Source organism: Pseudophryne corroboree, unplaced genomic scaffold (assembly GCF_028390025.1).
Source record: "Pseudophryne corroboree isolate aPseCor3 unplaced genomic scaffold, aPseCor3.hap2 scaffold_578, whole genome shotgun sequence".
Taxonomy (NCBI): Eukaryota; Metazoa; Chordata; class Amphibia; order Anura; family Myobatrachidae; genus Pseudophryne; species Pseudophryne corroboree.
This window is the reverse complement of record NW_026970177.1, coordinates 47651-69465: the sequence shown is the minus strand read 5'-3', so window position 1 is coordinate 69465 and position 21815 is coordinate 47651. Positions and strand designations below refer to the sequence as shown.

The 21815-nt window shown below is 45.9% G+C and overlaps 6 non-coding genes and 1 pseudogene across 6 annotated transcripts; all 7 read left to right on the top strand.

Annotated features, from left to right (window-relative positions):
- The first annotated feature begins 435 nt into the window (after positions 1-435).
- On the top strand, positions 436-598 carry LOC135034043 (U1 spliceosomal RNA). The gene has a single exon (XR_010229344.1). It is a non-coding gene; the product is annotated as a U1 spliceosomal RNA (small nuclear RNA).
- A 671-nt stretch (positions 599-1269) lies between these two features.
- LOC135033957 (U1 spliceosomal RNA) lies at positions 1270-1433 on the top strand. The gene has a single exon (XR_010229266.1). It is a non-coding gene; the product is annotated as a U1 spliceosomal RNA (small nuclear RNA).
- A 152-nt stretch (positions 1434-1585) lies between these two features.
- On the top strand, positions 1586-1748 carry LOC135034042 (U1 spliceosomal RNA). The gene has a single exon (XR_010229343.1). It is a non-coding gene; the product is annotated as a U1 spliceosomal RNA (small nuclear RNA).
- Positions 1749-2419: 671 nt separating this feature from the next.
- Positions 2420-2583, top strand: LOC135034128 (U1 spliceosomal RNA). Its single transcript, XR_010229407.1, has one exon. It is a non-coding gene; the product is annotated as a U1 spliceosomal RNA (small nuclear RNA).
- Positions 2584-3558: 975 nt separating this feature from the next.
- On the top strand, positions 3559-3722 carry LOC135034111 (U1 spliceosomal RNA). Its single transcript, XR_010229390.1, has one exon. It is a non-coding gene; the product is annotated as a U1 spliceosomal RNA (small nuclear RNA).
- Positions 3723-20759: 17037 nt separating this feature from the next.
- On the top strand, positions 20760-20923 carry LOC135034012 (U1 spliceosomal RNA). Its single transcript, XR_010229319.1, has one exon. It is a non-coding gene; the product is annotated as a U1 spliceosomal RNA (small nuclear RNA).
- A 151-nt stretch (positions 20924-21074) lies between these two features.
- LOC135034054 (U1 spliceosomal RNA) lies at positions 21075-21210 on the top strand (annotated as a pseudogene).
- The last annotated feature ends 605 nt before the right edge of the window (positions 21211-21815 follow it).

The following is a 21815-nucleotide window of genomic DNA, read 5'->3' as shown; positions in this document are numbered from 1 at the left end:
CATAACCCAGAGGTAGGCAGATTGAAACTATCCTCTGCTATATGCATTTTTTTTTGTTAATTAAAGTAATCCAAAACTGGGATTGACATTTTTGCTCTTTTATTTTTACTTAAAGTACAATAACTTTTACCATTTTAATTTGTTTTACTAGTATATTGACAGTATTGTTTTCTTTCAAAAATCCACTTAATTTTCTTTACCCTATTATTAAAATGGTAATTGACAAAAACAAACTACATTGTCACCAGAAGAGCAATACAAAATGTACAAGTGATATATTAAAATCATCTTTCCAGCTTGAATTTCAATGATGCATTAGATCTTCCTCTAGCCTTGTTCTTCTTTCGAGAGTTCCATTGTGCTGCCTCAGTTTGATCTCCTTCACTTGACAGGGGGGTACCCGAGCAGCGACCCTCCCCAGCTCTAGCCCAACTCCTACATACCTGCCAGGTGAGATACTATGATCATGAAGGTGCTTCTCCCAGGGCAAGGCTCACCCATTGCACTCTGGGTGTGCTGCTCCTGCGATTTCCCCAAATGTGGGAAACTTGACTGCATAATTTGTGTTTCCCCTGGTCGGCTCTCGTATAATTCAGATCTCTTTGTCTCAGGTCTCTCTCCAGCCTAGTTTGCTGTCTGTTTCCACTTCTCTTTTCTTGAGCCGCTGCCTTCTATGCCCTTGTGCACTCTCCTGACTTCTCCTGTCTGCTTACTTTGTGCCTTCCAACGCACAATGCAAACTACAGGTAGTGCTGCAGGGCCCACACCCTTTTACTTGCCTTTCAGAGCAGCTCTGGAGCTGTTGCAGTGCCCAGCTGCTGCAAGAAATCAGCTTGAATGCTTCAGGGGCTGGGGCATAGCCAACATGAGCCCCACACCGACGGAGGGTGGAGGTGTTTAATGCAAACTAAGGGTCATCCAAGCGCCGCTAAAGGCCGCCATGCCCTGCATACCCCTTTTCTCTTTTCATATGCAGATGAGGGTTCCAGCCAACTTTGGCCCACTGCTTGGATGACATCACCGTATGCAAATCCGTCTTCTGCAGACCTTTTCCCAGGAATGCTTGTACTAGTTGTTGCATTTGGTTTGTTGTTTGGGGGTGCTTCAGTATTAGGCAGCCTTCTGCTCTCCCATGTTCATCTGAAAATATGTGTTCTCCCTGCAGTTGTTGTCCCCAGATGAGAGTTCCCTTGTGCTGCCTCAGTTGAATCTCCTTTACTTGACAGAGATGTGCCTGAGCAGCGGCCCTCCCCAGCCCTATCCCAAATCATACTTATTTTGCATAGGAGATACCATTGTCATGAAGATTGTTCTCCCAGGGTGACGTTCATTCATTGCATTCTGGGTATGCTGACCCCTGTGATTTCCCCAAATGTGGGAAACTCGACTGCATTATTTGTGGTAGTGGGGGACTGTGTTTGTGCTTTCCTCTGGTCAGCTCTGGTAAAAGTCAGATTTCTTTGTCTCAGATCTTCCTCTAGCCTTGTTCTTTTTTTGAGAGTTTCCTTGTGCTGCCTCAGTTTGATCTCCTTCACTTGACAGGGGGGTACCCGAGCAGCGACCCTCCCCAGCTCTAGCCCAACTCCTACATACCTGCCAGGTGAGATACTATGATCATGAAGGTGCTTCTCCCAGGGCAAGGCTCACCCATTGCACTCTGGGTGTGCTGCTCCTGCGATTTCCCCAAATGTGGGAAACTTGACTGCATAATTTGTGTTTCCCCTGGTCGGCTCTCGTATAATTCAGATCTCTTTGTCTCAGGTCTCTCTCCAGCCTAGTTTGCTGTCTGTTTCCACTTCTCTTTTCTTGAGCCGCTGCCTTCTATGCCCTTGTGCACTCTCCTGACTTCTCCGGTCTGCTTACTTTGTGCCTTCCAACGCACAATGCAAACTACAGGTAGTGCTGCAGGGCCCACACCCTTTTACTTGCCTTTCAGAGCAGCTCTGGAGCTGTTACAGTGCCCAGCTGCTGCAAGAAATCAGCTTGAATGCTTCAGGGGCTGGGGCATAGCCAACATGAGCCCCACACCGACGGAGGGTGGAGGTGTTTAATGCAAACTAAGGGTCATCCAAGCGCCGCAAAAGGCCGCCATGCCCTGCATACCCCTTTTCTCTTTTCATATGCAGATGAGGGTTCCAGCCAACTTTGGCCCACTGCTTGGATGACATCACCGTATGCAAATCCGTCTTCTGCAGACCTTTTCCCAGGAATGCTTGTACTAGTTGTTGCATTTGGTTTGTTGTTTGGGGGTGCTTCAGTATTAGGCAGCCTTCTGCTCTCCCATGTTCATCTGAAAATATGTGTTCTCCCTGCAGTTGTTGTCCCCAGATGAGAGTTCCCTTGTGCTGCCTCAGTTGAATCTCCTTTACTTGACAGAGATGTGCCTGAGCAGCGGCCCTCCCCAGCCCTATCCCAAATCATACTTATTTTGCATAGGAGATACCATTGTCATGAAGATTGTTCTCCCAGGGTGAGGTTCATTCATTGCATTCTGGGTATGCTGACCCCTGTGATTTCCCCAAATGTGGGAAACTCGACTGCATTATTTGTGGTAGTGGGGGACTGTGTTTGTGCTTTCCTCTGGTCAGCTCTGGTAAAAGTCAGATTTCTTAGTCTCAGATCTACCTCTAGCCTTGTTCTTTTTTTGAGAGTTTCCTTGTGCTGCCTCAGTTGGATCTCCTTCACTTGACAGGGGGGTGCCCGAACAGCGACCCTCCCCAGCTCTAGCCCAACTCCTACTTACCTGCCAGGTGAGATACTATGATCAGGAAGGTGCTTCTCCCAGGGCAATGCACTCTGGGTGTGCTGCTCCTACGTGTTCCCCAAATGTGGGACACTTGATTACATAATTTGTGTTTCCTCTGGTCGGCTCTCGTATAATTCAGATCTCTTTGTCTCAGGTCTCTCTCCAGCCTAGTTTGCTGTCTGTTTCCACTTCTCTTTTCTTGAGCCGCTCCCTTCTATGCCCTTGTGCACTATCCTGACTTCTCCCGTCTGCTTTCTTTGTGCCTTCCAACGCACAATGCAAACTACAGGTAGTGCTGCAGGGCCCACACCCTTTTACTTGCTTTACAGAGCAGCTCTGGAGCTGTTACAGTGCCCAGCTGCTGCAAGAAATCAGCTTGAATGCTTCAGGGGCTGGGGCATAGCCAACATGAGCCCCACACCGAAGGAAGGTGGAGGTGTTTAATGCGAACTAGGGGTCATCCAAGCGCCGCAAAAGGCCGCCATGCCCTGCACACCCCTTTTTTATTTTCATATGCAGACGAGGGTTGAAGCCAACTTTGACCCACTGCTTGGATGACATCACCATATGCAAATCCATCTGCTGCAGGCCTTCCCCCAGGAATGCTTGCACTAGTAGTTGCATTTGGTTTGTTGTTTGGGGGTGCTTCAGTATTAGGCAGCCTTCTGCCCTCCCATGTTCATCTGAAAATATGTGTTCTCCCTGCAGTTGTTGTCCCCAGATGAGAGTTCCCTTGTGTTGCCTCAGTTGAATCTCCTTTACTTGACAGAGATGTGCTTGAGCAGCGGCCCTCCCCAGCCCTATCCCAAATCATACTTATTTTGCATAGGCGATACCATGGTCATGAAGATTGTTCTCCCAGGGTGAGGTTCATTCATTGCACTCTGGGTATGCTGACCCCTGTGATTTCCCCAAATGTGGGAAACTCGACTGCATTATTTGTGGTAGTGGGGGACTGTGTTTGTGCTTTCCTCTGGTCAGCTCTGGTAAAAGTCAGATTTCTTTGTCTCAGATCTTCCTCTAGCCTTGTTCTTCTTTCGAGAGTTCCCTTGTGCTGCCTCAGTTGGATCTCCTTCACTTGACAGGGGGTGCCCGAGTAGCAATCCTCCACAGCTCTAGCCCAACTCCTACTTACCTGCCAGGTGAGATACTATGATCTTCACTGTTAGGGCAATCAGGATGTGGAATTCCCTGCCAGGGAAGGTGGTAATGGCGGACTCTGTAATTGGATTTAAAAAAGGAATGGATACATTTCTGAATGAAAAAGCTATCCAAGGTTATAATACTTAAAATATCAACATGGTTAATCCGGGGGTAACATGAGTTATAGTAGCTAACTAGTCATAAAACATTATTCAGCAAGTATGTAGAATCATCACAACTTAAAACAGGTTGAACACGATGGGCAATTTGCCTCTATTCAACCTCAAAAACTATGTTACTATATGTTACTATATTACTATGTTACTGTAGTATACAGAACACCACAATGTAATGAGCAGTGATAGTGAGCACTGATGAGGATACTAGAACTGACACTGAGCAGCAAGATGCAGCACTGGACTATTAGTAATGTACTGTAGTATGCTGAGCACCACAATGCAGCACAAGACAATGAGCAGTGATACTGAGCACTGATGAGGATACTACTGAGAACTGACACTGAGCAGGAGAGACACACTACTAGTATTACTGAGCAGCAATAAGTAACCACTGATACTGAGCACTGATATTGAGATTTCCACTGAGAGAACATAGCCACGTCCTCTCCGCTCTCTCTTCAATGCACGAGTAAAAATGGCGGCAACGCGCAGCTCTTTATATGGAATCCGAATCTCGCGAGAATCCGACAGCGGGATGATGACATTTTCCCTTGTTCAGGTTTTCCGAGTCAGGCGGGAACAACCGAGCCTGCCTCGGACCAGTGTAAACCACGTGGAGTTCGTCGGGAATTCGGTTCTCGGAGAACCGAACCCGCTCCTCTCTACCTTATACCCATCAATTTTTTTATTTTCAATCTAAGCCCCTGCAGTTTTCTGTAAGCATCTGCTTCGCTATGATGATCAACAAGTCACAAGGGCAAACACTCAGGGCTTGAGGCGTAGATCTTAGGACCAGCTGCTACAAGCATGGCAGAGGTGTCACTATCACTGGTGACACCCAGAGAGGTGGCGAGGGAGATTGTAATGCAGTGCGCGCAGATAAGCAGTGCAATGGTAAAAAGGAGGCATGGTTTCATAGGTAGGGGCGTGGCCTGGTGGCCTGAATCTACATTTTGTTGCTCCGGGTGTCCCGGGGGTTGGGGGCTGCACCCGGGGACTAGTGTGTGTGCGGTGCTGGCTCCTGCACAGTGACAGGGCATGGCCACCCAGCATGACGCCTCCATTCTTGACCATGCTGTAATTGCAGTCGCACTGCAGTTCAGCGTGATCATAAAAAATGGTGTAGCCTCCTGCTGGTGCAGACTGTATGTGCGCGCAGGAAGCCGCCACCATTTTTGTGATCACAGCGGCTGAATGTGATGTCATACAGCCGCTGTGACCACGCCCCCTGTGTCTCCTCCGCTGCAGACCCCATTTTGAAGCCTTGCCCCCGCACCGCTCCATCCCTGACTTGGAAATGGAGTGTTGTTGACCCCCCTCTCCCCCCCCCGCCCCGATTGACAGGCAGAGGCGATCGCATTCTCTGCGGGGTGCCGCAGAAAATGCAGGCACATGCGTATGCTCTTAGCAATTTTTGCAGTTGGATCGCTTATTGTGATTGCAATCCAACCTGAATCAGGCCCTATTACCTATCACAATGCGCTGCGGGCAGTACAAAATTGGGATAATATAGGAGTAAAACTCCCAGACCTGTGCTCCTTAACTGTACCTGGTGGCTAGTGGAGCGGCTGCCCAGTAATCAGTGTCCACGCCAGTGCGCACACGGTCCACCCCCTACGGCCACGCTCCCCTTCATAAGCGGCCTCGTGATCCGGAAGGGCGGTGTGTGTGTGACTGACCTTAGGAAGAAACTGGAGCCTCCGCTGCAGTGACCCAGCAACCAGGGCACGGGAGTATACAGCGCCGCTGGGAGTGATGAAGCTGCAGTAAAGATGTCTATTAGACCTAGCCTGCTGCAGCCCTTGTAGATTCTCATAAAACAAGTTCTTCTTTTCTTGTCAAAATTAATAGCTAAGATTAGGCTGCCTGAGGCAGGCCCCTGTTAAGTGGCCTGCTACTGAAGGCACCAACTACAAACTGAGCTCCCTGTTCATGGAAGCGGGGTTATAGAGGAGGATGCGCTGAGCATCTTGGGAACAGTCAAAAGCTTTGAGACGGTTGGTGCCTCAGATCAAGATCCTACTCTACACCCCAATGTGAATCCTTGTGGAGTCCAGTGTACCCCACAGAAGAAATTAATGTGTCACACCCATTGGCAGCAACCATAGAATAGCTGCTGACGAGCACAATTGAGAAAGGAAGGGGGGGGGGGGACATTTGAATCCAGCACATAGATGCAATTCAAATATGTAATTTGTACCTTCCTATTTTAAAATATAATGGATGAACCTCACCCTGTGAGAACAATCTTCATGATCAAGAGATCTCATATGCAAAATAAGTATGAGTTGGGATAGGGCTGGGGAGGGTGGCTGCTCGGGCAGCCCCTCCCCCGTCAAGTTAAGGAGATTCAACTGAGGACGCACAAGGGAACTCTCGTCTGGGGACAACAACTGCAGGGAGACCACATCTGTTCAGATGAACATGGGAGGGTGGAAGGCTGCCTAATATTGAAGCACCATCAAATATCAAACCATATGCAACAACTAGTACAAGCATTCCAGGGGGAAGGTCTGCAGAAGACGGATTTGCATACGGTGATGTCATCCAAGCAGTGGGCCAAAGTTGGCTGGAACCCTCATCTGCATATGAAAAGAGAAAAGGGGCATGCAGGGCATGGCGGCCTTTTGCGGTGCTTGGATGACCCCTAGTTCGCATTAAACACCCCCACCCTCCTTTGGTGTGGGGCTCATGTTGGCCATGCCCCATCCCCTGAAGCATTCAAGCTGATTTCTTGCAGCAGCTGGGCACTGTAACAGCTCCAGAGCTGTTCTGTAAGGCAAGTAAAAGGGTGTGGGCCCTGCAGCACCACTGTCATGCCTTCAGCATTTGCTTTGTGTAGATCTGATTACTTTTACTACAGAAAGTTGTATTATTGCCCCATCTAGTGGTCAGTCCCATCAATTAATTTGACCCTCATAGCCTCTTGTAGCCAGTCTTGCAATGCATTCTGGGATGAAGAAGCTGGGATCAGCCTTTCTACTTCCCTCATGGTCCCAGACAGTCATGCTTTACATGGGTCCAACTCTCATATAGCATTCGATGGTGAGTTTGTATATTAAATGTCTCATCTCAACCTGTTTAGCCAGTGAGTAATGTTAGCTGCACTGTAGTTTATACTTGCACATGTAATCACATGTTTGCACAGCCTATGTTATATGTACTTGTGTATATCCATTTTGCTTTTCACATGCATATCATAATTGCATATTCTTGTTTCATTAACAGTTTTACCTCATTATCACATATCATCATATCGTATTGTACATCAAATCAACGCATCATATCTGTGATCCCTTTACTGAATAATAAAACACCGTTCTACAAACACCTCTTCTGAACAGATTATTGAAAAGTAAAGGTGGTTATACTGTAGGCTTCAAATTTGCCAGAAAGGGCTTAGTGAGAGGCTGAACAGTAAAACATCGAATGCTACAAGCAGATGGACTCTCTTACACTGACTCCGTCAGTAAATCATTGCCTGTCAGCAGTGGGGACATATACTGACTTACAGAGCCGTTACACTGCCAGCCACAGCTATCTGCATATGACAGCCACACAGTTTCTATACAGTCTACCAACTATGGCAGCTCAGCAATAGGAGTACCGCCATTTGACTACACAGAAACCTGTACAAGTCAGTGCAGCCACGCTTATAAGGCAACACAACAGTCTCTTCACAGTCAAGCAGCTTCATAACAGTTCAAAGATACTGACTCCTCAGAGATCTGCGACCAGTCTGAACAGTTACTTGCAGACAGCATTACAGCAGTCTCTACACAATCAAACATCTCTACCAGATCACCATGTCACAGAAAACGATATCCTCATACAAAACAAGGTCCCAAGTCTCTGGTTCCTCCAAATCCTTGTCTGTCAGTAATGCAGCCATCATGGCACGTGCAAAAGCGGAAGCCGCAAAAGTAAGGGCTAACTTTGCCGAGCAGGAGATGCAATTAAAAATCGAGAGCAAACGCTTAGAAGCAATCGGCGAGAAGCTCGCTGCAGAGAAGGAGGCAGCGGCTGCCATAGCTGAAGCAGAAATCTTGGAGACTGCAGAACTCCCTGATATAAGAAGAACCAATGTACTTGACACAGAGAATGGATCTCAGGATTCACTGCAACGCACATCAGAATACGTACGTCAAGTCTCAAAAAGGAGTAGCAACCCTCCATCTTTACAAGATACGCATTCAGACCTCATGCAAACAAATCAAGTACACTCTACAGCGACACCACCAGTGGACAACAGACCACACATTTGCAAGCAAGAGAATCCTAGACACTGTGAACCTATGAGGGACAACTCTTCCCCACCTCAGATGTCTGAATCTGCAAACTCCAAGAAAGACACAGCCTACTTCACACAGAAGCGGTGTGATACCAACCGTCGGGAACCAGACAACACTAACAGGTATGACTACACACCATATACCTACCGTGTTAATGTACCGACATCTCCAAGAGCCAATCAGGACACATTAGACTTTGCTAAATTTCTCACCCGCCGTGAATTAGTCACGATTAGTATTTCAAAGTTCAATGATCGCCCTGAGAACTTCAGAGCCTGGCAGTCCTCTTTTCAAAATGCTATCAGAGGAATAGACCTTTCACATAGTGAAGAGATAGACCTCTTAATTAAATGGCTTGGGAATGAATCTGCAGAACATGCTAGAAGGATAAGAGTGATTAACATTAACCACCCTGAGAATGGACTTAGGATGATCTGGGATAGACTTAATGAGTGCTATGGCTCACCAGAGATAATAGAGAGTGCTCTGTTCAAAAGAATAGACGATTTCCCCAGGTTACCCAACAAAGGCTATCAGAGACTCAGAGAACTAAGTGACTTACTAAAAGAACTTCAAGTAGCTAAATGTGAGGGAGATTTACCAGGACTTGCCTTCCTTGACACAGCCAGAGGCGTTAACCCTATAGTGCAGAAACTACCGTATAATCTGCAGGAACAATGGATCAACCATGGCTCCAAATATAAGCGGCAGAACAAAGTGCAATTTCCACCATTCTAAGTTTTCGTGGACTTTGTACACCTGCAAGCTATGACCAGGAATGATCCTAGTTTTGCCTTTACCTTGACAAATACTGCACCTATGGTACCTAACCCCCGCAAAACATCAGTTGCAGTTCACAAGACTAATGTGCATTATTCAGATTCTTTCCGCAGGTCTACCAGCTTTAATCGCCAAGAGACCACAGACAAAGATCCAGCCAAGCAATGTCCTCTGCATCACAAACCGCATCCTCTCCTGAAATGCAGAACCTTCAGAGAAAAGTCCCTGGAGAACCGCAAAGCCTTCTTAAAGGAGAATAGGATCTGCTACAAGTGCTGTTCCTCCACATCACACCTCGCCAAGGACTGCAAGGTTAGTGCTAACTGCACAGAATGCCACAGCACAGACCACAATACCGCTCTACACCCTGGTCCTCCCCCATGGGCTTTGCAACACAGTTATACCGATACAGAGCATGGCGGGGAGCACAGTGTAGAACAAAAAGACACTATTGCAGTCACACCAGAAATAACTTCACAATGTACCGAAGTCTGCAAAGATGCCATTAGCGGTAGATCCTGCTCCAAAATATGTTTAGTCAAAGTTTACCCCAAAGGCCATCCAGACAAAGCCGTTAAACTTTATGCAATCCTAGATGACCAAAGTAACAGGTCTCTAGCCAGATCAATCTTCTTTGAGACCTTTAATGTTAAAGGACCCAGCACTCCTTACTCCTTAAGATCCTGCGCAGGGAGTTTTGAGACAACAGGAAGGAGAGCAACTGGCTATCAAATTGAGTCCTTGGATGGGAAGACATGTCTCTCTTTACCAACTATCACAGAGTGTGACGAGATTCCAGACAATAGGAGTGAGATTCCTACACCAGATGTAGCTAAACACCATACACATTTGAAACGCATAGCACATCTGATACCAGAACTGGATCCACATGCCCAAATAAATCTACTCATTGGGAGGGATATCCTACAAGTCCACAAAGCCAGAAGTCAGATTAATGGTCCACATAACGCACCTTACGCTCAAAGACTGGATCTGGGATGGGTAATAATAGGAGAAGTATGTCTTGGAGATGTGCATAAACCAGATTCTGTCAACAGCATGCTTACCTGTACTTTAGAAAATGGACGCCCTTCTCTATTCCAGCCATGTCATAACCATTTCCTCATAAAGGAATTACCACACTGTACCTTCATAGACTCAACTAGTGACAACCATATCTGTGACAACTATCAAGATCATCTGGGACACGCAGTCTTCCAGAGAACAAAGAAGGATGACCAGGTGGCAATGTCCATAGAGGACAAACTATTCTTGGAAATAATGGAGAAAGGACTAGTCAAGGATGATGCCAACAGCTGGGTTGCTCCTCTACCCTTTAGAACACCCAGACAACGCCTTCCTAATGACAGAGAACAAGTACTCAAACGCTTCTCTTCACTTAAACACAACTTTCACAGGAAACCAGAGATGAAAGATAATTTCTTCTCCTTTATGGCTAAAATATTTGAGAATGGTCACGCCGAGATAGCTCCCATTCTTAAAGACACAGAAGAATGCTGGTACCTGCCAATGTTCGGAGTATATCACCCGAAGAAACCAGGTCAGATAAGAGTGGTGTTCGATTCCAGTGCCCAGTTTGAAGGTGTTTCTTTAAATGACGTACTCCTGACAGGACCAGACCTTAACAACAAACTCCTAGGAGTACTCATCCGTTTCCGAAAAGACTCTATTGCCTTCACAGCTGACATTCAACAAATGTTTCATTGCTTTCTTGTGAGAGAAAAAGACAGGAATTTCCTAAGATTCTTCTGGTTCAGAGACAATGACCCCTCAAAAGACATCACGGAGTATCGCATGAAGGTACACATCTTTGGTAACAGCCCTTCACCTGCAGTTGCCATCTATGGACTCAGACGTTCAGCTCAAGAGGGTGAGCTAGAGTATGGTTCTGATGTTAGACAACTTGTAGATAAAGACTTCTACGTGGATGACTGCCTAAAATCTATGCCAACAGCCGAGACAGCAATCAGCCTCCTCAAAAGAGCTCAGGAAATGCTTGCTTGTTCAAACCTGAGGCTTCACAAAATAGCTTCCAACAGCAAAGTAGTGATGGAAGCCTTCCCTTCCCAAGATCATACCAGCGATTTAAGAGACTTGGATTTAGGAACCGATTCCCCACCAGCTCAACGTAGCCTTGGACTCTTGTGGGACTTAAAATCTGACACCTTTACCTTCCAAGTAAACAGCGAAGAAAGACCCTTCACTCGCAGAGGTGTTCTCTCTACTCTAAACAGCTTGTACGACCCCTTAGGATTTGCAGCTCCTGTCACTATCCAAGGTAAAGCTTTGCTCAGAGACCTAACCTGTGAGTCAATTGACTGGGATGCCCCACTGCCTCCCCAGAAAAGAAACTTGTGGCAAGAGTGGAAAGATTCTCTATCTACCTTAACCAACCTCCGCATTACACGTCCATATGCCCCCGTGCCTTCTACAGCAGTACAAAACCAGAGACTATGTGTATTCTCTGATGCCTCAACCCAAGCAATTGCTGCAGTTGCATATCTTAAGACCATGGACATCAAGGGACAATGTCATATTGGATTTGTCATGGGCAAAGCAAAGTTAGCTCCACGTCCAGAACACACAGTGCCCAGACTTGAACTTTGTGCTGCAGTACTAGCTGTAGAATTAGCTGAGCTCATTTCATCTGAGTTACCAATTGGACTCTCTGAAGCAGATTTCTACACAGACAGTAAGGTAGTATTAGGCTACATATGCAACGAGACCAGACGGTTCCATGTTTATGTCAGCAATCGTGTGCTAAGAATCAGAAGATCCACCAATCCAAAACAGTGGCACTATGTATCTACTGCTCACAATCCAGCAGATCACGCTACAAGAGCTGTCCCAGCCAGTATCCTCAAAGACACTACATGGCTCAGAGGACCTGAATTCCTGTACAAGGCAGATTCGAACAATCCTGAAAGTAGCATATTCAAGCTAGTAGACGCAGACTCAGATGTTGAAATTCGTCCACAAATAACTACAATCCATACCGTAACTTCAGATTGTCAACTTCAGCCTCACAGATTCCAAAGATTTTCAACTTGGAAATCACTTGTCAGAGCCATTACCTGCTTAACTCACATAGTCCATTCATTTAAACGCAACGCATCTGTAAGTGTGAATGGATGTAAAGGTTGGCACCACTGTCAAAATGTTTACGCACCAGAAGAAACACAACGATCCAAGAACCTTATCATCCGTGTTGTGCAGCACCAAATCTTTTCCGGAGAGATCGACTGCATTAACAGTGGAAATCCTATTCCCAAAGACAGCACCTTAAAAAAGCTAGACCCTTTTCTTGATGAAAATCATTTATTGAGAGTAGGAGGCCGTCTTCAAGAAGCAAACTTGGAGACAAATGAGAAAAATCCTTTAATCATTCCTGGGAGTCACCACATAGCTTCTTTAATTGTGCAACACTATCACAACGAAGTCAAACACCAAGGACGATTGTTTACCGAAGGAGCTCTACGATCAGCTGGGTTCTGGATTATTGGAGCGAAAAGGTGTGTAAGCAGCACAATCTTCAAATGTATCATTTGCCGTAGACTTCGTGGTACTTCCCAAACTCAGAAGATGGCTAATCTTCCAACAGACAGACTTAGTACAGACCCTCCTTTCTCCAATGTTGGTCTTGATGTATTTGGTCCATGGACTGTCATCACACGACATACTAGAGGTGCGAATGCGAACAGCAAGCGCTGGGCAGTTGTATTCACTTGTATGAGCATCAGAGCTGTTCACATCGAAGTTATAGAATCAATGGACACTTCAAGCTTCATCAATGCCTTTAGACGCTTCATTGCTATCCGTGGCCCAGTAAAACACATCCGGTCCGACAGAGGTACCAACTTAATTGGAGCAGCCAAAGAATTACAAATTAATTCGAACATTGACACTAAAAGCATAGAGAGATATCTCAGTGAGCAAGGTTGTACATGGACCTTCAACCCGCCTCATTCTTCTCATATGGGAGGTGCCTGGGAAAGGATGATCGGCATGATACGCAAAATCCTTGATTCCATATTCTTTCAAGTGGGAACTGCAAGACTTACTCACGAGAGCTTAACAACCTTCATGGCTGAAGTCTCAGCTATTGTCAACGGAAGACCATTGACTTCAGTGTCTAATGACCCAGAAGACCCACTTCTACTTACTCCGGCCACTCTTCTTACACAGAAGACCGGGATTACCTATGCTCCTCCTGGAGAATTCAATACCAAAGACCTGTTCAAACGTCAATGGAGACAAGTTCAAAGCCTTGCAAACACCCTTTGGGACAGATGGAAAAGACAATACCTTTCTACCCTGCAGTCAAGGAGCAAGTGGCAAGTTGCCAAACCCAACTTAAAACCAGGTGACATTGTGCTCGTCAGAGATTGCCAGTCACAACGCAACGAATGGCCTTTAAGTCTTGTCACCAAGACGTTCCCAAGCAAGGATGGGAAGGTTCGTAAGGTTGAGGTCAAGATCTGTAAGCGAGGAGAGACTAAGTTGTTCCTCAGACCAGTGACTGAACTATTCTTATTGTTATCTGTTTAGAGTTTAAAATATGGTACCAGTGATACCAGACGGGGAGTGTCATGCCTTCAGCATTTGCTTTGTGTAGATCTGATTACTTTTACTACAGAAAGTTGTATTATTGCCCCATCTAGTGGTCAGTCCCATCAATTAATTTGACCCTCATAGCCTCTTGTAGCCAGTCTTGCAATGCATTCTGGGATGAAGAAGCTGGGATCAGCCTTTCTACTTCCCTCATGGTCCCAGACAGTCATGCTTTACATGGGTCCAACTCTCATATAGCATTCGATGGTGAGTTTGTATATTAAATGTCTCATCTCAACCTGTTTAGCCAGTGAGTAATGTTAGCTGCACTGTAGTTTATACTCGCACATGTAATCACATGTTTGCACAGCCTATGTTATATGTACTTGTGTATATCCATTTTGCTTTTCACATGCATATCATAATTGCATATTCTTGTTTCATTAACAGTTTTACCTCATTATCACATATCATCATATCGTATTGTACATCAAATCAACGCATCATATCTGTGATCCCTTTACTGAATAATAAAACACCGTTCTACAAACACCTCTTCTGAACAGATTATTGAAAAGTAAAGGTGGTTATACTGTAGGCTTCAAATTTGCCAGAAAGGGCTTAGTGAGAGGCTGAACAACCACCTGTAGTTCGCATTGTGCGTTGGAAGGCACAAAGTAAGCAGACGGGAGGAGAAGTCAGGATAGTGCGCAAGGGCATCCTTTTCTCTTAGTCCGTAGAGGATGCTGGGGTCACATTAAGAACCATGGGGTATAGACGGGATCCGCAAGAGACATGGGCACTTTAAGACTTTCAAAGGGTGTGAACTGGCTCCTCCCTCTATGCCCCTCCTCCAGACTCCAGTTATAGGAACTGTGCCCAGGGAGACGGACATTTCGAGGAAAGGATTTATTGTTAAACTAAGGTGAGCATCTTACCAGCTCACACCTTAAGCATGCCGCAGAACGTGGCATTCAACAGAACACAAGCCAACGGCATGAACAATTGCAGCAAAAAGCTGACCAGAACCATAACACAACATGTGTATAACCACAAGTAATAACTGCAGACACAGTATGGACTGGGACGGGTGCCCAGCATCCTCTACGGACTAAGAGAAAAGGATTTACCGGTAGGTATTAAAATCCTATTTTCTCATACGACCTAGAGGATGCTGGGGTCACATTAAGAACCATGGGGTTATACCAAAGCTCTTGAACGGGTGGGAGAGTGCGTACGACTCTGCAGCACCGAATGACCCAACTTGAGGTTATCATCAGCCAAGGTATCAAACTTGTAAAACTTAGCAAAAGTGTTTACTAAATAGCTGCTCGGCAAAGTTGCAATGCCGAGACTCCCCGACCAGCTGCCCAGGATGAACCCACCTTTCTAGTAGAATGGGTCTTCACCTAATTCAGTAACGGCAATCCTGCCGTGGAATGAGCATGCTGAATCTTACCACAGATCCAGCGCATAATGGTCTACATGGAAGCAGGACACCCAATCCTGTTGGGAGCATACAGGACAAACAGAGCCTCTGTTTTCCTAATCTGAACTGTTCTGGTGACATAAATTTTCAAAGTTCTGACCACAGCCAGAGACTTTGACTCAACGAAGGTGTCAGTGGCCAAAGGCACCATGTGGAAAGATGAACCACCTTCGGCAGAAATTGTTGACGTGTCCTCAATTCTGCTCTATCTTCATGAAAGATCAAAGATCAAAAGCTCTTGTGATACTGCATGGTTTGTACTGTTTTCCATGTGCTCCCAGATCTTTCAAGCAAGTAGCATGGTCAAGAAAGTTCTGTTTGAAAAGTAACAACATTTACTGTCATTGTTATAGAATTTGGGAGAAAAAACAAGAAGAAATCTGCACTGTTGACGCACTGGACAGAATGAATGAATCATAAAATATAACCTTTATTAAGTATGTATTAAAATTGGATAAATATTAATATTATTATCCCAAACTGCAGTGAAACATAAAGGTTAAAATCACAGAACTAACATACATGTGCATAAGAAGAATAAAGAGATGTGAAAAAAAGGTTTAAAAAGCGTGTCCGTGTGTGATTATTTTTGAAGGCACAACCCTGGCGGGGTTGTTTATATAGATATATATGTTGCTAATAATCACTTTCTAGCGTAATGTTATTAAATAGCTGTTAGTATCTATGTCGTCAGGTACCACTGGGTCATATCCTATATACTCCCTTCACTCAATAGGGGTTACCTCCCGGGAAGCCATCCCCATTGGCGAATTTGTGGGGGTGATTGAGTATAACCGGTAAGCTAACCTCCAATTTGTGGGGTGCTTAGGTAGATGGGGATCACTTATTTCTCTGTGTCCCCTAAGACTATATTCCTAAATTCAATACCATAGGGGGATAGCTTTCTATATCGGATAAGGAATCACTTGATAGGGAAATCTCTATGCATCATGGAAAGATCATATTTATTAATATCCAAACTAAAAAAAATGATGAATAGCTTTAATTTAGCTGTTTAGATATAGTTAATTGGCGAGATATACCAACAGGTGCGGTTGCCTTAAGGAATATGGCAATTCCAATATAAATAGCAGCCCTCCTTCATATAATCAGCCAGATCTTATTAAATCTGGTCCAGATATAGCCGTTCAGATATACTTAATTGACAACATATATCAATCGGTGGGGTTGCCTTAAGGAATATAGCAATTCCAATTCTCATATAAATAGCAACCTTCCTTCATATATTCAGCCAGATCTTATTTAATCTGATCTAGGCGTAGGCAATAATGCTTTCCTTAGAGGTATAGCCACCTCAATTCTTATTAGGAAGCAAAGTGTCTGTCATAATGGTTTATCCAATTCATCTAAGAAATAATATATTCCATGTGTCAGAGATTCATTACTCTCTATTTACACCGTTAAAGAGTTAATTCTTATTATGTTACAGTGTAATGAAATTATCATATAGGGAGATGTGGCAATTCCATGTGCTATATATGTGTCAAGTAAAGGAGATTCAACTGAGGCAACGCAAGGCGATTTTAGCAGAGTTACACACGCTAAGCCGCCGCCTACTGGGAGTGAATCTTAGCTTCTTAAAATTGCGACCGATGTATTCGCAATATTGCGATTACAAACTACTTAGCAGTTTCAGAGTAGCTTCAGACTTACTCGGCATCTGCGATCAGTTCAGTGCTTGTCGTTCCTGGTTTGACGTCACAAACACTCCCAGAGTTCGCCCAGACACTCCCCCGTTTCTCCGGCCACTCCTGCGTTTTTCCGGAAACTGTAGCGTTTTTTCCCACACGCCCATAAAACGGCCTGTTTCCGCCCAGTAACACCCATTTCCTGTCAATCACATTACGATCGCCGGAGCGAAGAAAAAGCCGTGAGTAAAAATACTTTCTTCATTGTAAAATTACTTGGCGCAGTCGCAGTGCGAATATTGCGCATGCGTACTAAGCAGAATTTCACTGCGATGCGATGAAATTTACAGAGCGAACGACTCGGAATGAGGGCCCATATGCAACAACTAGTACAAGCACTCCTGGGGGAAGGTCTGCAGCAGACGGATTTGCATACGGTGATGTTATCCAAGCAGTGGGCCAAAGTTGACTGGAACCCTCATCTGCATATGAAAAGAGATAATCCCTGCAGGGAGAACACATATTTTCAGATGAACATGGTATCAGTATTAGGCAGCCTTCTGCCCTCCCATGTTCATCTGAAAATATGTGTTCTCCCTGCAGTTGTTGTCCCCAGATGGGAGTTCCCTTGTGCTGCCTCAGTTGGCCAAGTATGAACTAAAAGTACTGGACTATAAGGAAAGACTTACTAGGCTGAATATTTATACACTAGAAAAGAGGTGCCTAAGAGGAGATATTATTAATATCTTCAAATATGTAAAGATACATAACAAAGAGTTATCAGAGGAATTATTTATTAAACGAACACGTGGTCACTCGCTGCGACTGGAGGAAAGTTCAGAACGCAATGGAGGAAAGGTTTCTTCACTGTTAGGGCAATCAGGATGTGGAATTCCCTGCCAGGGAAGGTGGTAATGGCGGACTCTGTAATTGGATTTAAAAAAGGAATGGATACATTTCTGAATGAAAAAGCTATCCAAGGTTATAATACTTAAAATATCAACATGGTTAATCCGGGGGTAACATGAGTTATAGTAGCTAACTAGTCATAAAACATTATTCAGCAAGTATGTAGAATCATCACAACTTAAAACAGGTTGAACACGATGGGCAATTTGCCTCTATTCAACCTCAAAAACTATGTTACTATATTACTATGTTATTGTAGTATACAGAACACCACAATGTAATGAGCAGTGATAGTGAGCACTGATGAGGATACTAGAACTGACACTGAGCAGCAAGATGCAGCACTGGACTATTAGTAATGTACTGTAGTATGCTGAGCACCACAATGCAGCACAAGACAATGAGCAGTGATACTGAGCACTGATGAGGATACTACTGAGAACTGACACTGAGCAGGAGAGACACACTACTAGTATTACTGAGCAGCAATAAGTAACCACTGATACTGAGCACTGATATTGAGATTTCCACTGAGAGAACATAGCCACGTCCTCTCCGCTCTCTCTTCAATGCACGAGTAAAAATGGCGGCAACGCGCAGCTCTTTATATGGAATCCGAATCTCACGAGAATCCGACAGCGGGATGATGACATTTTCCCTTGTTCAGGTTTTCCGAGTCAGGCGGGAACAACCGAGCCTGCCTCGGACCAGTGTAAACCACGTGGAGTTCGTCGGGAATTCGGTTCTCGGAGAACCGAACCCGCTCCTCTATATATACTATATTACTATGTTACTGTAGTATACAGAACACCACAATGCAATGAGCAGTGATAGTGAGCACTGATGAGGATACTAGAACTGACACTGAGCAGCAAGATGCAGCACTGGACTATTAGTAATGTACTGTAGTATGCTGAGCACCACAATGCAGCACAATACAATGAGCAGTGATACTGAGCACTGATGAGGATACTACTGAGAACTGACACTGAGCAGGAGAGACACACTACTAGTATTACTGAGCAGCAATAAGTAACCACTGATACTGAGCACTGATATTGAGATTTCCACTGAGAGAACATAGCCACGTCCTCTCCGCTCTCTCTTCAATGCACGAGTAAAAATGGCAGCAACGCGCAGCTCTTTATATGGAATCCGAATCTCACGAGAATCTGACAGCGGGATGATGACATTTTCCCTTGTTCAGGTTTTCCGAGTCAGGCGGGAACAACCGAGCCTGCCTCGGACCAGTGTAAACCACGTGGAGTTCGTGGGGAATTCGGTTCTCGGAGAACCGAACCCGCTCCTCTCTACCTTATACCCATCAATTTTTTTTATTTTCAATCTAAGCCCCTGCAGTTTTCTGTAAGCATCTGCTTCGCTATGATGATCAACAAGTCACAAGGGCAAACACTCAGGGCTTGAGGCGTAGATCTTAGGACCAGCTGCTACAAGCATGGCAGAGGTGTCACTATCACTGGTGACACCCAGAGAGGTGGCGAGGGAGATTGTAATGCAGTGCGCGCAGATAAACAGCGCAATGGTAAAAAGGAGGCATGGTTTCATAGGTAGGGACGTGGCCTGGTGGCCTGAATCTACATTTTGTTGCTCCGGGTGTCCCGGGGGTTGGGGGCTGCACCCGGGGACTAGTGTGTGAGCGGTGCTGGCTCCTGCACAGTGACAGGGCATGGCCACCCAGCATGACGCCTCCCTTCTTGACCATGCTGTAATTGCAGTCGCACTGCAGTTCAGCGTGATCATAAAAAATGGTGTAGGCTCCTGCTGGTGCAGACTGTAGAGAAAAGCTGCTGTGACCACGCCCCATGTGTCTCCTCCGTTGCAGACCCCATTTTGAAGCCTTGCCCCCGGACTAAGAGAAAAGAATGCCCTTGCGCACTATCCTGACTTCTCCTCCCGTCTGCTTAATTTGTGCCTTCCAACGCACAATGCGAACAACAGGTGGTGCTGCAGGGCCCACACCCTTTTACTTGCCTTACAGAACAGCTCTGGAGCTGTTACAGTGCCCAGCTGCTGCAAGAAATCAGCTTGAATGCATCAGGGGATGGGGCATGGCCAACATGAGCCCCACACCAAAGGAGGGTGGGGGTGTTTAATGCGAACTAGGGGTCATCCAAGCACTGCAAAAGGCCGCCATGCCCTGCATGCCCCTTTTCTCTTTTCATATGCAGATGAGGGTTCCAGTCAACTTTGGCCCACTGCTTGGATAACATCACCGTATGCAAATCCGTCTGCTGCAGACCTTCCCCCAGGAGTGCTTGTACTAGTTGTTGCATATGGGCCCTCATTCCGAGTCGTTCGCTCTGTAAATTTCATCGCATCGCAGTGAAATTCTGCTTAGTACGCATGCGCAATATTCGCACTGCGACTGCGCCAAGTAATTTTACAATGAAGAAAGTATTTTTACTCACGGCTTTTTCTTCGCTCCGGCGATCGTAATGTGATTGACAGGAAATGGGTGTTACTGGGCGGAAACAGGCCGTTTTATGGGCGTGTGGGAAAAAACGCTACAGTTTCCGGAAAAACGCAGGAGTGGCCGGAGAAACGGGGGAGTGTCTGGGCGAACTCTGGGAGTGTTTGTGACGTCAAACCAGGAACGACAAGCACTGAACTGATCGCAGATGCCGAGTAAGTCTGAAGCTACTCTGAAACTGCTAAGTAGTTTGTAATCGCAATATTGCGAATACATCGGTCGCAATTTTAAGAAGCTAAGATTCACTCCCAGTAGGCGGCGGCTTAGCGTGTGTAACTCTGCTAAAATCGCCTTGCGAGCGATCAACTCGGAATGAGGGCCATGGTTTGATATTTGATGGTGCTTCAGTATTAGGCAGCCTTCCGCCCTCCCATGTTCAATTGAAAAGATGTGGTCTCCCTGCAGTTGTTGTCCCCAGATGAGAGTTCCCTTGTGCTGCCTCAGTTGAATCTCCTTTACTTGACAGAGATGTGCCTGAGCAGCGGCCCTCACCAGCCCTATCCCAAATCATACTTATTTTGCATAGGAGATACCATGGTCATGAAGATTGTTCTCCCAGGGTGAGGTTCATTCATTGCATTCTGGGTATGCTGACCCCTGTGATTTTCCCAAATGTGGGAAACTCGACTGCATTATTTGTGGTAGTGGGGGACTGTGTTTGTGCTTTCCTCTGGTCAGCTCTGGTAAAAGTCAGATTTCTTTGTCTCAGATCTTCCTCTAGCCTTGTTCTTCTTTCGAGAGTTCCCTTGTGCTGCTTCAGTTGGATCTCCTTCACTTCACAGGGGGAACCCGAGCAGCGACCCTCCCCAGCTCTAGCCCAACTCCTACTTACCTGCCAGGTGAGATACTATGATCATGAAGGTGCTTCTCCCAGGGCAAGGCTCAACCATTGCACTCTGGGTGTGCTGCTCCTGCGATTTCCCCAAATGTGGGAAACTTGACTGCATAATTTGTGTTTCCCCTCGTCGGCTCTCGTATAATTCAGATCTCTTTGTCTCAGGTCTCTCTCCAGCCTAGTTTGCTGTCTGTTTCCACTTCTCTTTTCTTGAGCCGCTCCCTTCTATGCCCTTGCGCACTATCCTGACTTCTCCCGTCTGCTTACTTCGTGCCTTCCAACGCACAATGCGAACTACAGGTAGTGCTGCAGGGCCCACACCCTTTTACTTGCCTTACAGAGTAGCTCTGGAGCAGTTACAGTGCCCAGCTGCTGCAAGAAATCAGCTTGAATGCTTCAGGGGCTGGGGCATAGCCAACATGAGCCCCACACCGAAGGAGGGAGGAGGTGTGTAATGCAAACTAGGGGTCATCCAAGCGCTGCAAAAGGCCGCCATGCCCTGCACGCCCCTTTTCTCTTTTCATATGCAGACGAGATTTGAAGCCAACTTTGACCCACTGCTTGGATGACATCACCATATGCAAATCCATCTGCGGCAGGCCTTCCCCCAGGAATGCTTGCACTAGTTGTTGCATTTGGTTTGTTGTTTGGGGGTGCTTCAGTATTAGGCAGCCTTCTGCCCTCACATGTTCATCTGAAAATATGTGTTCTCCCTGCAGTTGTTGTCCCC